Source organism: Chenopodium album, chromosome 12, assembly GCF_948465745.1.
Source record: "Chenopodium album chromosome 12, dcCheAlbu1.1, whole genome shotgun sequence".
Taxonomy (NCBI): Eukaryota; Viridiplantae; Streptophyta; class Magnoliopsida; order Caryophyllales; family Amaranthaceae; genus Chenopodium; species Chenopodium album.
In genome coordinates this window covers 52738978-52756026 of record NC_137845.1, presented here as the reverse complement: position 1 = coordinate 52756026, position 17049 = coordinate 52738978, and the positions used below count along the sequence as shown (strand labels likewise).

The following is a 17049-nucleotide window of genomic DNA, read 5'->3' as shown; positions in this document are numbered from 1 at the left end:
CTCCGGGCAATCAAAGAGGGTGTGGGCAATTGACTCCACCTCAGTCCCACAGCCCCCCACATTTATCATCCTGAGCAATGTGGCGCCTGAATAGTTCTTGCTTGACAGTCATGCTACCTTTACAAGCCTTAACAAGCCTTGATATAACTAGCTAATCGTAAAGTATTTATTTACCCTGGAATTTCATAGTTTAGGCAAATACGGAATAACAGCTAAAATAATATTTCCTGCTTCGTATCAATATTTTAGAAAGATAAAATAAAATTTGCAGCTAATGGATAATTAAATATCCAATAATAATAATAATAATGATAATAATAATAATAAAAGAAGATCTGCTCATTCAATCAGATAAATGGAAATTAAATCTAATATAGTATACTTATACTATTATACTAACTAGCTAATCATAAAGTATTGTTAGTATGTGGTAGATGTAAGGTAATAGACATATATGATTTGACTATTTGCATGCAAGTCAATTTTATTTTTATTTTTTTGTTGTTTTGGTACTACTACAAGGAGTTTCCCAAGGCTTCATCCCGAGACCTTGGTTAAGGAGCAAGAGGCCCTTAACCACTCATGCGAACCTCAGTTGGTTGCATGCAAGTCAAATTAAACAGAGAACTGCACCATTATATAAATGAATCATAATCAGAATTGAATAGAGTAAAACTTCAATGGAAAGAATTAAGATGCTGGCACAAAATTGAATGCTAAATCAGCTATGTATATTGATTGAATGAACCTTGATATGATAGGCAGAACATATATGTATACCTCTAATTGATATTTGTAAACATTTGACAAAATTTCCCTAATATATGTACTGTACTTAAGATTTGATTTGATCTGGTCTTACTGTATCAGTTGATCAAGCTAAAAGACTAAGCCTACAAATCAGTACTCAGCACTGTGCCAACAGAAACAACAGCACCAGAGAAATCATCCTGAATCATGAAGAGAAAGGGATTATCAGCCACAAATTTCTGCTCTGAAGGTGTTGTTGCTGGAAAACGATGTGCAGGGCCATTGAGAGTTGTGTAAGTCACAACAGAAAAAGATGTTCCCCTCGCATTAGTTTCAATTCGAGTCTTCTGGGTAACATCTGTGACATACAATAGTTCCGAAAGAGGAGAGTCAATAAACCTCATGAGCTCATTCTTGCCTGCCTGAAATGGTAATGTCAAGCCTAAATGTTGCATTTTACTTGACAATGACATCTCACTTTCAATGTTGAAAGTTGGGAATGAAAAATCTGAGATTTCCTTTTTATGTCTATTGACCTTCTTCTGGAAAACTTTTGTGCCCATTTTCATTTCTTCTAAGAATTGTGAGAGGCTTATCTTTCTTCTTCCAACAAGAGATCTCCCATTGGAAAGGTCAGTTATCTCCGATGGAACAAGGATGTAAATTGAGAAGCTTCGAGGATCTTGTCCTGCTATCTTTTTGCCTCCTTTAATTGGCATTCTAAGAACCTCAGAACCCTCAAACTCTCCACAATAATTCAGTGAACGTTGCGCTCCTGAAGGATCCATTAATGTTTCATCTGAATTCTCCAACTCAAAGTGTAATGCATTCGCCAAAATCACAATCGTGTCATTGTAGTACAAGGTCTCTGGCAGAATAGTTTCGATCATCCCTTCAGTTTTTGTCCTGCTCCATGAGTTGACTTCTTCCTTCACTTCTTCAGCCTTCAAAACACAGGTGCAGTAACATTAATCAGGAATTCAGCATTCCATATGAGTGCAATTCATACATTTACAATATCATTTACTAGAATCAAGTATTAAGATGAGTAAATGTGTGCATTGGAGACTGAAACAGAAAGTTTGTATGCGTACATTGTACAACAAATCAACACTCTTAACATCAGCATCATGGACATTTTCAAGCAGCTCCTTATATGACTGAATTAATGGACATTGTTGGTCAACCCAAACGCTGTTACTGAACAAGATACTAGGCCCATCTCCACCCTTGAATGGCCTTACAACATCAAGGAGCTTCATGGAAGACTTGTTCAATTCCTTCTCTTTCAAACAAAACAAATCAACAAATTGATCACGGGTTAGTCCTGTGGATCTGGAATTAGCATGTTTTAAACAGCACTTGTCGAGACAGGAGAGCAGAAAAGGTTCTCTTGAGGTGTCTTATTTGAGCCATCTAGCAAGATGTGCCTTGCTACATTGAAATTGAAATTTTTTTTGCAGTTCTTGCTCGAATCTTTAGGAGATATGCTAGGCAAGTCGACAGTGAAGTTGCATTTGCTATGTTTGGTGTAACAGCGCTCCTGCTGCTGCCAAATTGAACGTGTAGCAAATGTCCCCTGCAGTATTTGGTAACATGATGAACATCTAGAATCTAGAAAAGCCATAGACAATGCAACAAGTTTATGCAACGAGTTTAGAGCCCTGCCCATTAGCCATATAGCCAATGCATTCGTCAGCCATTGAAATTAAAGCCATTTCTACCACCATTCATCCATAGAAAAAGATAAGATTAATAATTCTCATGACCGAATTGGTTATGTCAAAGACGGCGCCATGGCCTTAGATTACTCCAACTACTCAACTAGTATCTTGAAAGGGAAACTGTCTTTTTTTTTTGTCAATCTAGAAACAAAAGAATTGAAATGGCAAATTATAACTATAGTACTGGATTAATTTATTGTAAACCACTTATGCTCATTAACCATGAACTTAGAGCTCAGTCAAATATGTTTCTGCTATAAGCTGTTCTGATCGAATCAATCTACAAAGAATATTATTGGGTATGTGTCATTTGAAATTTAAGCATAACTCTTCCAACAATATATACATATGACTAATCGATTATGTATGTTACTCGAACTCGTATACCCATATTTAACGCGGGTATTTGTCCAAGTGTTTGACTCAACTAATTTTTGAAGATTTTTCTAGATACTCCACATAATTTATTAATACCAAGTTCATCCGAAAGAAGCAACAAATTCCCATAATTCAAGATTGCATATAAAATTCAAGAGGACTCAACAAATACTCTGCTTATCATAGTTTAATCAATTCAAGTCGATCTAATTAATATGCAAAAAAAGTTTAATCAATTCAAATCGATCTCGGCTTCAATGGAGATGGAGGGCGGAAGAGCCGAGGAGGGAAAACTCAATTACCCTCTAGGGTAAACTATACCCTTAATTTCTCCCCGTGTTATTAGGGTTTTCGAAGCCGCCGAAACCGGTGGCGTTGGTAATGCATGTTGGAATAGCTTGGAGATGGGATGGAGGATGAGGATGAAGATTTGTTGGAGGAAGGAGGAAGGTAGGATCTGTTTACTTGTTGAGTTAACCCCAAATAACTAGAGTTAACTCAAGCATCCCACAAATTACATATGCACCCTTCAGTAACAAAGGGAAGTTACCTTTTTGACCCTTATGTTTCTCAATTTGAGAAACTGGGCATCCCTCGAAATTTAACATCATTTATTTGGATGTTTTTGGGCCCACTTAGGGCGTGTTTGAAATTTGTTGAATTGAACTGAATTAAACTGAAATCAATATTTATTATTAAAACTCAAAGGCCAGAAGTGTCATATCGCCACGTGTCACTTTCTTTTTCTTATTTAGACACGTCATCAATTAAACTGCCACATAATACAATCGATTACATGTACATGTTAAATATGTGTCAATAAATTGTATGATAAATTAATTAATTGTATTTAGAATAAATTGTAAAATAATTTAATTAATTTTAATCACTCAAAATAAGTTTGTGACCGATTGTATTTATTTTGAGCTCAATTAGAACTATGAATAATTACAATGTATTTAAATTGCTTTGACCCACTTAATTTGTAACCGGTATGTACTTAATGTGATTTATTTATTGAAAGTTTTCCTATCAAAGTTTAAATATACCAACGTAAAAAAAAATATTTAAGTAATATCCACATTCTTCCATAATAAAAAAAAATTAAAAAAAAAATTAAAAAAGAGAAGAAAGAAACTCGGGGCATCGCCTGGGTCACTAACTAGTTTACTGATTAAAAGTGAATTAAAGTGAATTCAACTAAGATGTAGTGTTAACCCTAGCCTCTCTTTCCTCTCTTCTCTCTCTAAAACCCTATCCTCCATTGTTGAATTTTGAAGGGGCTTCGATCGATTTTTATCGGTGGAAAGCCCCAATTGTTTGTTTTTGTGTGCTTTTCTATTGTTTTAGGTTTATAATAATTCTTCCTTTTCTAGGAGGAATATTTCTCCCTCAAAAGACAGGGTTTTTCTTCTTCTCTAGGGGGATTTGGCTCCTTCTAAAGAAGAAGACAGGGTTTTTCTTCTTCTTTAGGAGGATTTAGGAAGGCTTTTCTTCTTTTTTAGGAGGGTTTTTCTTCTCTCCTTTGAGGGAGGATTTGCTTTTTTATTTCATGGATTGCTATAGAGTTGTTTCATGGGTAAAATTTTGTGCGAGATCGAAAAAGAGGTTAATATTTCGATTACAATCTAACAAATCAGACGGAAAAACAAAAAAAAACCTAAGATGTAGTGTAAAAAAGAAATAAGCACAACTGAACTGAATGGAATTTGCTGAATTGAATTAATATAAACTTAAAATAAGCTGAAAAGAATAAGGCTTTACTTTGTCTTATTTAATCTGATCGAAATCAATGTAAATGTTCTTTGCGGGTATCGAACACAGCTCAACAAAAAGTATCTAAACTATTTTAACCCAAAGTAAACCAACTTTGCCAAGTTTACCACCACATTATACTTAACAATTAATAGATTTTATCATTCACAGGGGTGGCCATGGCTACCCCTAGCCACCCCCTAATTCCGCCCCTGATATGAGGGATATAATCTTAATAGTAATGTTCAGCTTTTCCGAATTATTCTAAGCATTTATGTTTTTTTTTTTACTTTGCTCGAGGGTTTAATGGTGTATAATTTGATCTAATTTAATTTCAATTTTTTTTGTTTTTATTATTATGACTAGTTTTATGACGCACGTGCATACTTTCCTTTATTTTTGTTTCCTTTTTATCCCTTTTTTTTTCCTTTTTTTTTCTTTCTATAATCGAGAAATTCCATGTTAGTTTCTTCAAAAAAAAAAAAGGAGAAATTTCATGTTAATAAGTCTAAGTAAAAAGTAAGTAAAATCAGGGGGTAAAAATCGTAAATATCATCGTATAATAAGGGTAATTAGGTAGTTTTAAGCTGACTTGGAAAAATGGATGTGAAAATGGATCGTTAGAGAATTTCACTGTGTGTGTAAGCAAAAAGTGAAGAGTCTATTATATACATTCGGATGTACTGTAACAAATTCTACAAAAAATGACCGTTACTGTGAGGTTTTCCTTTACTCTTTCTGAAACAAATCCTAACCTCAAATTTTGAGTTCGAGAATTCGAAAATTAGTGGTCGTCGTGATTGGTTTTAAAGCATCAACGTTGAAAATTCCGATGCCAGTTCACATCGGCGTCGTCTATGTATGAGGCTATTGATATTGTTTTCAACGAACACAAATTTAGATTGGTGAATTTGGAAGGCATTTTTGTTTATGAATTTGGAATGCATTTTGGCATTTCTGGGTAGTAATTATGCCCAATTGAATAAAACGGTATCTGTTTTGGGTGTTTTTGTCCCTCGGGAGAGTTACAGCTTGAACATTGGTCCGATGCGGCCTGTACCTACAAAACAAACGGAGACACCGGTTGGTAGGTGCTCCGCCTCCGACGATCAAGTTAGTAACTTGAAGGGAGAGAAAAAGGTGCGGAAATTTAGGTGGGGATCTGCTCGGATTCCAAGCTCAGTTGTCTCTATCAAAGGGACAGTTTGTAATAAAATGGAAAAACGTGCCCTCTAAAAGAGGGGAATCTCCCTATTTATAGGGTCCTTGGGAATTGTGCCCCTGATTAGGTCACAAAACCCTAATCAGTGGTGGGCTGCGCCGCATTGCGGCTTTCTCGGGATTTGGGCCTGAAGGCCGTCATTTTCCCAAATATCTGGGATGACACGTGTCAAGCAGGGATAGGTCCACTTTGGACCATCCTGGGGCTGACACGTGTCGCCCTCTGGTTGGTCCACATGGCGGGGTAAAATTACCCTAAACATTTGCCCCTCACAGATGTGACGTGGCACGCCACGTGGCATCTGTGACACGTGTCACTATCTTGTTGGTGGTAATTTTACCGCCAAAATTTTACTGTTCACCATCTGAGTAAATTACAGGAATACCCCTTAGTTTACCCTCCTTATATAGCCGTTTACCCTCATTATTCTTGTACGTTTCACAAAAATTTTCAGAGAAAACTTAGAGAGAATCTTGAAAGAGAGAGCAGAAGTCATTTGTCTGAGTCACGCGCAAGCTAAGAAAACTCAGCCTCATCAACACAGGCGGACCCGTCTATCTTCAGATCTCAAATCTAAAGGTACCGTCTCTGACTCTCTCAGCTCTTTTTTATTTTACCGCTTGTACATATTTCTTGCAATAAATGGATTCATCACCAACACACACGACACAACCTAGGTTAGAATCCAGCCGTTCACCAGGGACGGCTGAGTCTAGGACTGGTAGTGCCGTCTCAGGGTGTTGGGACCATCCTCATGCTTGGATTCCGACCATTTGCGCGTCTGTGAAGGACACAATGGCTCGGACTATGCAGACGGCACAGGACTCCAATAATAGGAGCGAAGGCTCAGGCGGCCAAACGCCTGAGGGGGAGACGTCTGGCTCAGAACACCAGACGGCTCCGGAGAGATCCCCTCCGCGTGGCCCCCCAACTCCTCCAGACTCGTTTTTGGACGAGTGCGACCAAGGCGGTGAGGAGGTCGCCTTAGCTTCTGTCTCCCAATCTGGGGAGGAGACGGGGAGTGGATTTACCGTCTCCTCTTCTGAGAGCAGCGATGATCTTCCCCCGCTTGAGGATAGCGAGGAAGAAGAGAGGAAGAAATGGAACGAGAAGGATGATCCCTACAAGATCCACGTCTCCATCAAAGACAGGGACCTCATGGAAAGAGGTCTTGAAATTTTTTTGAAAGTGCACCCAATGGGAGACGGGTGGAAAATAAAAGTGCCTCCTGCAGACGACACCATCTCTTGGGAAGATACTGAACGAAATGCCAACGGCTACTTCGGCTGTTACGAGGCGGCGTTCAAGGCTGGTCTGCGCTTCCCCCTTCACCAGGCGGTGAAGGCAATCTTGAGAGGCTACGGCCTCGGAGTCTGGCAACTTACCCCCAATTCTTGGGCAAATATTCTGGGGTATGTTGCCGCCTGTGAATTCCAAGGAATTCACCCCGGCTGGGAAGCTTTTGCTAAGATGCACTATCTTAGCCGCAGCCCAGGCGGGTACAGAGCGTGGTATACTTTGACCACGTTTCCTCAATATATGATGACCTTGGATAAGGTCTCAAAATTTGACGGCTGGAAGCACAGGTTCTACCTGCTGACGGCCCCAACTAGGCGGGAGAACTGCGAGCTCCGCCAATACAATAAGAAGCCTGACCTTCTGGGTCGGAAATGCTGTCTTCCCCGAATCCCGGATGAGGACTTCGACAAAATAATTGAGGCTGATTTCTTCGGCCTCACAGACGCCACATTGTCAACCGGGGAGACAATAAAAGTCCCCAGAAATTGGATCCCTAAGAGCGCCTGGCTCAGGGACGAATGCTTCCTAGCCGCCTGCGGCCTAGGACATATGTTCACCAGACGTATGCGCCTGAATACACTTCCGTCTGTAGTACTTTTGTATCGGAATCGTTTTTGATGATGTACTAATCAATTCCCTTTTTGTTTTTGCAGAAGAAGCTCTGAACATGTTGCCAGACGAGAAGACCCCAGACGGTCCTCAGCACAGATCCGCCGAGACTTGGCGGAAGCCCAGGCGAGAGAGCTCAGGGCCAAGGTAAACGCCCGACTCTTTTCTTAAGTTTGCTTTCAAAGTTTATTTTCTTCGACTGCTAACATTAACTTGTTTATTTTCTCAGGGAGGAGAGGTGGACAAGACGTTTGAGAAAAAACTCAAACGGGCTAGGGAGGAGACCACCACCTCTTACCCCAGCAAGTCCTCAAAAAAGGCTGCCTCCACCGCACCTCCCAACGCCCCAGGCGGGAAGACTCAAATGCGGATAGGGGGAAGGACGGACAGGGTGAATGGCTCTCTAGGCCTTGACCTGGCTAACCCCCTATCTGTAACCGGGGGGTTCACCACACCTGCCAGCGGCTCTCGCCTGGCCGGCTCTGCAGGTAAGAACCCTTTTGAATCCCCGCCTGAGTTGGGATGGCCGTTGCGAGTGAAATCACACTCCCAGCAGACGTCATCCTCAGACGATCGAAACCAGATTGGTGCTGCTTTAGTTTCACACTCTAACGCTGATTGTGGTGCAGATCAATCACCCCGCAGGCTAGACGTCCAGAAGCACGCCAAGGCCATGTTGGAGGCTGTCAGCAAACGGGATAAGGATGCTATCCCGGGGATTGAGACGTTCAATCTTGAACGTATCCTGTCCCTCCTGGCTGAGGTAAGACACTTGAATAATTTTCAATAATTTTCTCCAAGTTTTTCTCCGCCTGCAGTGCTAACCTTGTTTGCTTTTGCAGGCTCTTCTGCGGGTAGATGGGCTCAAGCGTCCTTACACCCGCAAGCGGGATGAGGTAAGACGGGCCAAGCAGTCCGCCTCAGACGCCAATAATGTTGCTTTATACTCGTGTATCATTGACGATCTTGAAACTAAAGCAACCCAAATGACACAGGCGGCCAAGATCCAGGAATTGGAGGCGGACTTGCGGGCGGCCAAGCAGAAGGCGACGGATGCTGAGACGGCCCAGAAACAGGCGGAGGAGGACCTCCCAAGCTCAGGGAGGACCTTAAGAAGGCTCAGGAGGATCTGGAGAAGCTTCAGGGTGTCTCGAAAGAGAAAACTGATCTGAAGGGGAAAGTTGCCAAGCTGGAGAAGGAGGCGGCCAAAGCTCAGGATAATTTTTGAGCGACTCTGCAGGCGGATCAAAACCGCCTGGTAGCTGAGATGGCCGCCAACAGCGAGGCTATGATGAAGATCGCCTGGGCTGCCTTGTATCCCAACAAGGATTATGGCGTCTAGGCTCTGGCTCACAAATATGCTGAAGAGGTGATATACCTAAGAGAGAAGGGTGAGCCGGAGCCTGAGTCTTTCCTCGCCTGGGCCAACACTGAGCACCCCGAGCCTGAAGCCCCCGAGACTGAAGAAGAAGGGGAGAAGGGCCAGGAGGGACCGTATGCGGGGCAATGAATTCAGCGGCTGTGTGCCAATTTCTTTATTTTTTTTATTTTTATCTACGGCAGTATGCCATCATTTACTTTTCCGGCCTGTGTTCCGAGTATATGTGTATCTTTACCGACTGTAGGGCCGTGTTTTCAAACAATTTCCTTTACCCGAACGGGGTTCGGTTAACATTTAATCCATCACAGCCGTTTGGCTGAGTGGAAATTCAATGAATGCACCGAATGAGTCGGTTTTTATTACTTTGCACTTGTGTTTGCACTTCAATTTCATTTCAATTTTTTGCATTTTCAATATTTTCCTAACTTATCAAAATCATGCGGCGATCTCTGCCTAACTTATCAAAAGTATACGGCTGTCCTTGCCCCTGGACGGCTGTGTGGTTGGTTTCAAGTGGAGTTGGTTGATTGACTTGGGAACGTCTGATGCTGCATAGAGCTTGATGTTTGTAAGTCAATCAATCACAGTAGTGATTGCCCCAAACCAAGTGCACAGCCGTACATTAACAGGCGTTCCAGTCACTATCTAGACGGGGTTGACCGTCTAGGTAGAGATGGTATAGCCATTGCACAACTCTTTTGCCCCAAACGAGGATGTATGCAATTTAAAACGAAAAAATGCTAAGTAAGAACTTCAGTCGGTCGCCGACTGATGTCATTGGACATCCGGGTTCCGAAACTTGGTCGTTCCTTAGACTGTTCAGGTCAGATGGCTATGGATGGCTGATTCAGCCGTCCAATCGTGGCCGCCTGCATTGGTACGTAGAGTAAGCGGGTTGGCTTCTCTCTGCGACGATTGCACCCGGAGGGGTGTCGCCGGACGCCTTTGTCCATGTTGGGATAGGCGAATTTATGGGAAAAGCAACCATCCGGCCATTGGCCTTCTGGTCTTGTTTGAGACCGGCTGTATAGCCACTAAGCGGTTTTGTGCTTAGCTTAATTACCTGGCCATTGGCCTCTCGTCAATCAGACGGTAAATCTCATGACGCAAGGCGGCATTGCCCCTGCGTTCTGGGAGTGAGTCCAATGCCAAGCGCATTGCCTCCCAGTTTGCCTCTTCATCATAAAGCATGACTCTGGGAGTCGGCTCATAGTGTTCAATGGGCAAGACGGCTTCAGCACCGTAAACCATGAGAAATGGGGTTTCACCGGTTGCCCCCTTTGCTGTTGTCCGGATGGCCCATAGGACATGGATTAATTCCTCAGCCCATAAGCCACCGGCTCTTTCAATTTTCTTCTTAATGCTGTCTGAGATCAGTTTGTTGAAGGCTTCAACCTGGCCGTTTTCTTGGGGATGGCCGACTGATGCAAAACAACTTGAGATCCCTTGATCTCCCAACCAAGTTTTTAGCTGAGGCGTCTCAAATTGAGGACCATTATCAAACACCATGGACATAGGAACCCCATACCGGGTGATGACATTCTTCCAGATGAAAGAGATGACGTCTGATGTCTTGATATTCATTACCGCCTCAGCCTCTACCCACTTGGTAAAGTAATCCACAGCCACCAAGATGTAACGCTTTCCACCTGGGGCAGGCGTGTAAGGACCTAAGATGTCCATGCCCCATTTTGCAAACGGGATTGGGCTGCGGATGGCCGTCAGATCAGTAGCCGGACGGTGAATAAGTTTGCCAAATTTCTGGCACTTGTCACATTTCTTCACCAACTCCTTGGCGTCTGCCTCTAGAGTGGGCCAAAAGTAATGTCGTCTGGCTCTAACGGCTAGGGATTTTCCGCCTATCTGGGAGGCGCAGAATCCCGAGTGCAAGTCTTTAAGAACTTCTTTACCCTTTTTTGGGGTTACACACTTCAAAAGAGGCTTAAGAAACCCCGCCTTGAAGAGTTCTCCATTTCTCAACTCGAAGCTTGCGGCTCGCTTTTTCAGAACGGCTGCCTCCTGTGGCGAATCAGGAAGTGTACCGTCTGAGCGGTATGCCCGGATGCCATCCATCCATGTAGAGCTTCGGTCCAGGACTCCAATGGGATCTTCATAGATGCTTCTTTTTTCAAGAACTTCCCAAAAGACTGACCGAGGCGTATCATGGCAGGCGGAAGATGCAAGTTTTGACAATGCATCCGCCTGGTTGTTATCAGACCTGGGTACTTGATTCAAATGAAACTCCTTAAGAGACCCAGCCTCCTCTTTGACCGCCTGAAGATATTTTATCATAGCCGGGTGAGTTGCCTCAAATTTTCCCTCATACTGGCTAACGACCAACTGTAAATCAGAGTAGGCGTCAATTTTTGTTGCCCCTGCCGCCTTACACATGCGGATTCCGGCTAGCAGGGCTTCATATTCCGCCTCATTGTTTGAGGCCTGAAACTTGAACCGTAGTGCATATTCATATATGTCCCCCTCAGGGGACTCGTAGATTACGCCTGCACCACAGCCGTTCTTTGTATAGCTCCCGTCTACATACACTTTCCAAACCTGATCGAGATTATCCGGAGCCACCGGACGAGTCATTTCAACAATGAAGTCGACAAACGCCTGACCTTTCACTGCCTTCCTTGGTTCGTAAGTGATTTCAAGACTTTGCATTTCAATAGCCCATTTCAACATTCTGCCGGCTGACTCCAAGGTAGACATTGGCCGCTTGAGAGGCTGGTCGGTGTAAATCACCACTGGATGAGCCAGAAAGTAAGGCTTCAATTTTTTAAATGCCATGTACAAAGCAAGGCCAAATTTTTCAACCATGGAGTACCGGAGTTCAGCATTTTTTAGAACATGGCTAATGAAGTAAACCGGGAGCTGAACGCCGTCTCGCTCAGCAAGGAGAACGGCACTGAGAGCATGATCTGAGACGGCCAAATACATGTACAACGTCTCCCTAGGCAGAGGACTGACCAGCCAAGGCAGAGAATGCAAGTGCTCTTTTAACTTCTGAAATGTCGTCTCAGCATCGTCTCCCCATTCAAACCTGGTCTTCTTCCTGATTGCTTGGAAGAAGTAAAGGCATTTGTCGCCTGACCGGTTGAGGAACCTTCCCAAGGCGGCTAGGCAACCAGTTAGTCTCTGAACTTCCTTGACAGAATGGGGTGACTTCATGTCAATTACCGCTTGTATCTTTTCGGGGTTAGCCTCTATCCCCCTCTGATCAATCAGGAATCCGAGAAACTTCCCAGACTCAACACCAAAGACGCATTTCTTGGGGTTTAACATGACCTTATGCCGCTTGAGGGTGGTGAACGTTTCTCGGAGATCAGCTAGATGATCCATTTGTTGCTTGGATTTGACTATCATGTCATCGATGTACGCCTCCACATTCCTCCCAATTTGATTAATGAAGACCGTATTAATCATCCGTTGGAAGGTAGCAGGCACATTCTTCAAGCCAAACGGCATCACAGTATAGCAGAATAACCCCAAATCAGTGACGAAAGCCGTCTTCTCTTGATCTTTCTTTCAGAGGGGTATCTGATGGAAGCCAGAGTATGCATCCATGAAGCTCATCAAGGCGTGACCGGCTGTTGAATCGACCAGACTGTCAATCTTTGGAAGCGGGTAACTGTCCTTTGGACACGCCTTGTTGAGGTCTGTGTAATCAACACACATGCGCCAGGTGCCATTCGGTTTCTTAACAAGGACCACATTGGCCACCCAGTCGGGGAAATTACAAGGCCGAATGAACCTGGCATCTAGCAGCTTTTTGACTTCGGCAGCTGGCGCCTGACTTCTTTCCTCGCCATGGTTTCTTTTCTTTTGCCGGATGGGCTTCTTTTTAGGATCCACGGCGAGTTTGTGGACAGCGAGATCCGGGCTGACGCCTGGCATCTCTTCCACTTCAAAGGCAAAGATGTCTTTGAATTCTTTCAGCAGAAGGTGCAAGCTTGCACCCAGAGTAGCATAAGCAACCGTCTTAACCTTCATAGTACGCTCTGGACGGCTGTCGTCCAGAACGAGATCAATATTTTCACCAGCCGGTTGGGAACGGAGCTCGTCTGACCGTTCCCCGGTCAGTGATTTCTATTTTTTTCTCTTTCTTCACTTCCACCAGCAGAGGCGCTTTTCTTTTCTTACCAATGGCTGGTGGGGCAGGATTGGCATCCTTGACATCGTCAAGGTCTATTGGTTACTTTTCTTGGCCGTCTGAGGCTACAGTGTCTTTAACGGCTGAGAGGTAGCACCCCCGAGCCGTCTTTTGATCCCCGTTCAGGGAACCAACAGAGCCATCATCCCGCTCATACTTGATGAGCATGAGAGACGGGATGATTACCGCCTTGGCTTCGTTGAGGGTTGGCCTACCAAGGATGATATTGTAGGCGGTCAACTCCTCAACGACCAAGAATCTGACGACAATATGTCGTCCCTGGCCTTTTTCTCCCAGCCGGATGGGCAAGTCAATTCTTCCGGCTGGGTAGACCATCCCACCCCCAAAACCAACCAAGGGGTGGGTAACCGGATGCATACAGCTGACATTGTATTTCAGCTTCTGCAGGCACCGGAGGCTGATAATGTCCGACGAGCTGCCGGTGTCAATAAGGATCCGTCCAACCAGCTGGTTGGCAACCTTACATTCAATGACGACCGGGTCGTCATGCGGACGGCGAACGCTGCCCCTGTCCTTCTCAGTTATGAGGACGTCTGGGAAGGTGGAACTGGCAGACGCCTGCTCATCATCATCATCCTTGTCCATCTTTCGAAGATGGCTCTTGGTGCCCCGGATGGTAGGGCCACCACAAGAAAATCCGCCTGCTATAGTGTAGACCGGATCCTTATCGGTATCCGAGCTACTAGTAGGCTAATGGGTAGTCTTGGGGGACTGACCCTTGTTTTTCTTCTTTGCCCCAGCTGGGAACTTAGAAATGTAGGACTTTAGAAGCCCTTTGTCAGCCAGACGGTCCAACGTCCGCTGTAGACTGAAGCAGTCGTTGGTGTCATGGCCAACCTCCTCATGGAATTGGCAAAATTTATTTTTGTTCCGTGACTGGACGGAACTCTTCATTGGATTCGCCTTCTCAATGGACAGCCGGTCCTTTACCTCCATGAGGATGGAGTTGCAGTCTTTGTTAAACTCGTACTTGGGGACGTACGGTTTAAACTCTCTCTTTTTCTTCTGGGACGGCTGGTCAGAATCACTGACCGCCCAGACTTCTTTTCTCTTTTTGCTCTCTTCTTTCTTCTTACCCGGCTGAGCAGACCGACTTTCTTTTTGTTTTTCAGACTTCTTGGAGTCTGACTGACTACTAGGCGTGCAGAGGTCGGTAGCTTGAATGTAGCTCTCCGCCTCCCTCAGGGCCGCCTGTAGCGTAAATGCCCCTTTTCTGACAAGGTCGAACTTAAAAGCCGACCCGTCTCTCAGACCCTTGAAAAAGTCTGTAAAAGCTACCTCGTCAGACAGTCCCTGGATCTGGATTCTGACCAGGTTAAACCGTCTGACATATGAGCGTAGCCCTTCCTTCTCACCCTGCTTAACGGTGCTCAAATCAAGGCTCGTTTTCTTAGCAGGGATGTTCATTGAGAAGTTGGTGGCAAACAAGAAGGCTAGCTTCTTGAAGCAATCAATTGAGCCGGCTGGCAAGTTGCCAAACCACTGTTGGGCAATGCCCTTTAGTGTAGCCGGGAAACATCGACACCAGGTGGCATCGTCCCAACCCTGTAAGCGCATGAGGTTGGTATATGCCATCAGGTGGTCTTCTGGGTTGGTGGTACCATCATAGGTGCCCACCAACACATTTTTAACCTTGGACGGCTGAGCCGCCTCGGTTATATTCTTGGCAAACGCAGAGGGTTGTTCACTAAGCTTAAGCAGCCGGAGATGCCAGTCCAAAGGCTGGACGGGGGTGTATGCCGCCTGTCCTCCAAAAGGAGGAGGCTGCATGAACTGTAGGCCATATTGCCCATACTGCGCCTGAGGCGCATATGGGACAAACCCAATCATCAGCTGAGGTTCGGTATTGACGGTTTTGCCGCCTGTCCGACTCTCAAGTAAGGACTGTGAGTTCCTTACAGAAGTTTCTTTGAAGCTGTCTGGAAAGCTCGAAGTAGAGGCTGACTCAGACAGCTGCTGGTTTCTCCTCCGCTCGATGATGTGCCGAGCGTCGGAGGCTGTTTTCTTGCTGGTCCCCGGCTTTTCTTGCCGAGGCTGCCTCTAAGGACCAGTAGGTAGTAGAATTTTTGACCAGTCAAGTCTAGAGGCCATCCTCTCCTTCTCCCTCTCTTTGTCTTTGGGATGGGGAGTTGGACGCCTGTTCTTGACGGGTTTTTTCTTTCCAGGAGGGGGAGACTTCTTAGCCGGCGGACTCTTGCTAGAGCCTGCCTTGTTTTTGTTGATCATGGCCTTGATTTCACCCTTGAAGGAGTTCATGAATTTCATGAGCTCATCCCGGGTGACTGGGGCTTGACCTTTGGCCTTCTGGGTTTCCCCTTCTGGCCTCTTAGAGGGGCGCCTGCTTGGGCCCGCCTGGTTAAGATTGCGCTCCAATTTATCTTTAGAACGCTTGTACTTTGACATGAAGGACCCATCCTTTGTGGTATAGGTCTCCACGTCATCATCATCTTCATCATCAGCTTCATCCTCAGTGACAACCTCAGGTGGAGGCCGAGGGAACGACTGAGGGATTCCAGAACCTCCCGGCTGAGGTGCCGGTTGAAGGTTTTCTTGATTTTCCGGTTGTATAACCGGCTGTAAGTTTGTAAGATCAGGAATGGGTACAGACTCTCCAACCATCTTTGAGGTACTCTCCCCACAGACGGCGCCAAATGTTTTGGGTGTTTTTGTCCCTCGGGAGAGTTACAGCTCGAAGACTGGTCCGATGCGGCCTGTACCTGCAAAACAAACGGAGACACCGGTTGGTAGGTGCTCCACCTCCGACGATCAAGTTAGTAACTTGAAGGGAGAGAAAAAGGTGCGGAAATTTAGGTGGGGATCTGCTCGGATTCCAAGCTTAGTTGTCTCTATCAAAGGGACAGTTTGTAATAAAATGGAAAAACGTGCCCTCCAAAAGAGGGGAATCTCCCTATTTATAGGGTCCTTGGGAATTGTGCCCCTGATTAGGTCACAGAACCCTAATCAGTGGTGGGCTGCGCCGCATTGCGGCTTTCTCAGGATTTGGGCCTGAAGGCCGTCATTTTCCCAAATATCTGGGATGACACGTGTCAAGCAGGGATAGGTCCACTTTGGACCATCCTGGTGCTGACACGTGTCGCCCTCTGGTTGGTCCACATGGCGGGGTAAAATTACCCTAAACAGTATCGATGACAGGTTATAAATCTTAAATCAGTTGTAATTCCATTGAGGTTAGTGATTTTACAACTGTTCACAATAAACAGAGTGATTTTACCTTCCCCTAAAAAAAAAAAAAAGTGTAATTTTACCTCAATCAATCATTAATTAATTACATATTCACGAAATAAATTACCTGGCAACAATAAATGGCGTTTACCGGAATTTTTACAAGATCATCTTAAATTCTTAATGGTGTTCTTTTGCTACTCCACTCGTCTATCACACTCATGGAGGAAACAAGAGTATGGGATTTAGTTGTAAAGAGAGGGGTAGTTTGATCCAATGAAATTTTTGCACCAAAACTCCCCTCTTGGCTTTAACGGCTTGTTTGGTTGACAAAGGAATTAATTTTCTATAGACATTTGTATTTTATGGGAATTAAAATTCAACATCAATTTTCCTAGGAATTAACTAAGCTTGTTTGGTTGTTATATAGGTATTTACAAATCATGGGAATTTTGAATTACCAAGGAGAGGTTGGTAATTAAATTCCCATGTTTTGTGGGAATTGGAAATTCCCATGATTTTACACTTCCCACATTCTCACTTTTTATGGTCTACCAAACAAGCCCCTTATTTC

At 44.5% G+C, this 17049-nt stretch overlaps 1 pseudogene; it reads right to left on the bottom strand.

The window, feature by feature from the left end:
• Positions 1-893: 893 nt before the first annotated feature.
• LOC145571343 (serpin-Z2A-like) lies at positions 894-15911 on the bottom strand (annotated as a pseudogene).
• Positions 15912-17049: the final 1138 nt, after the last annotated feature.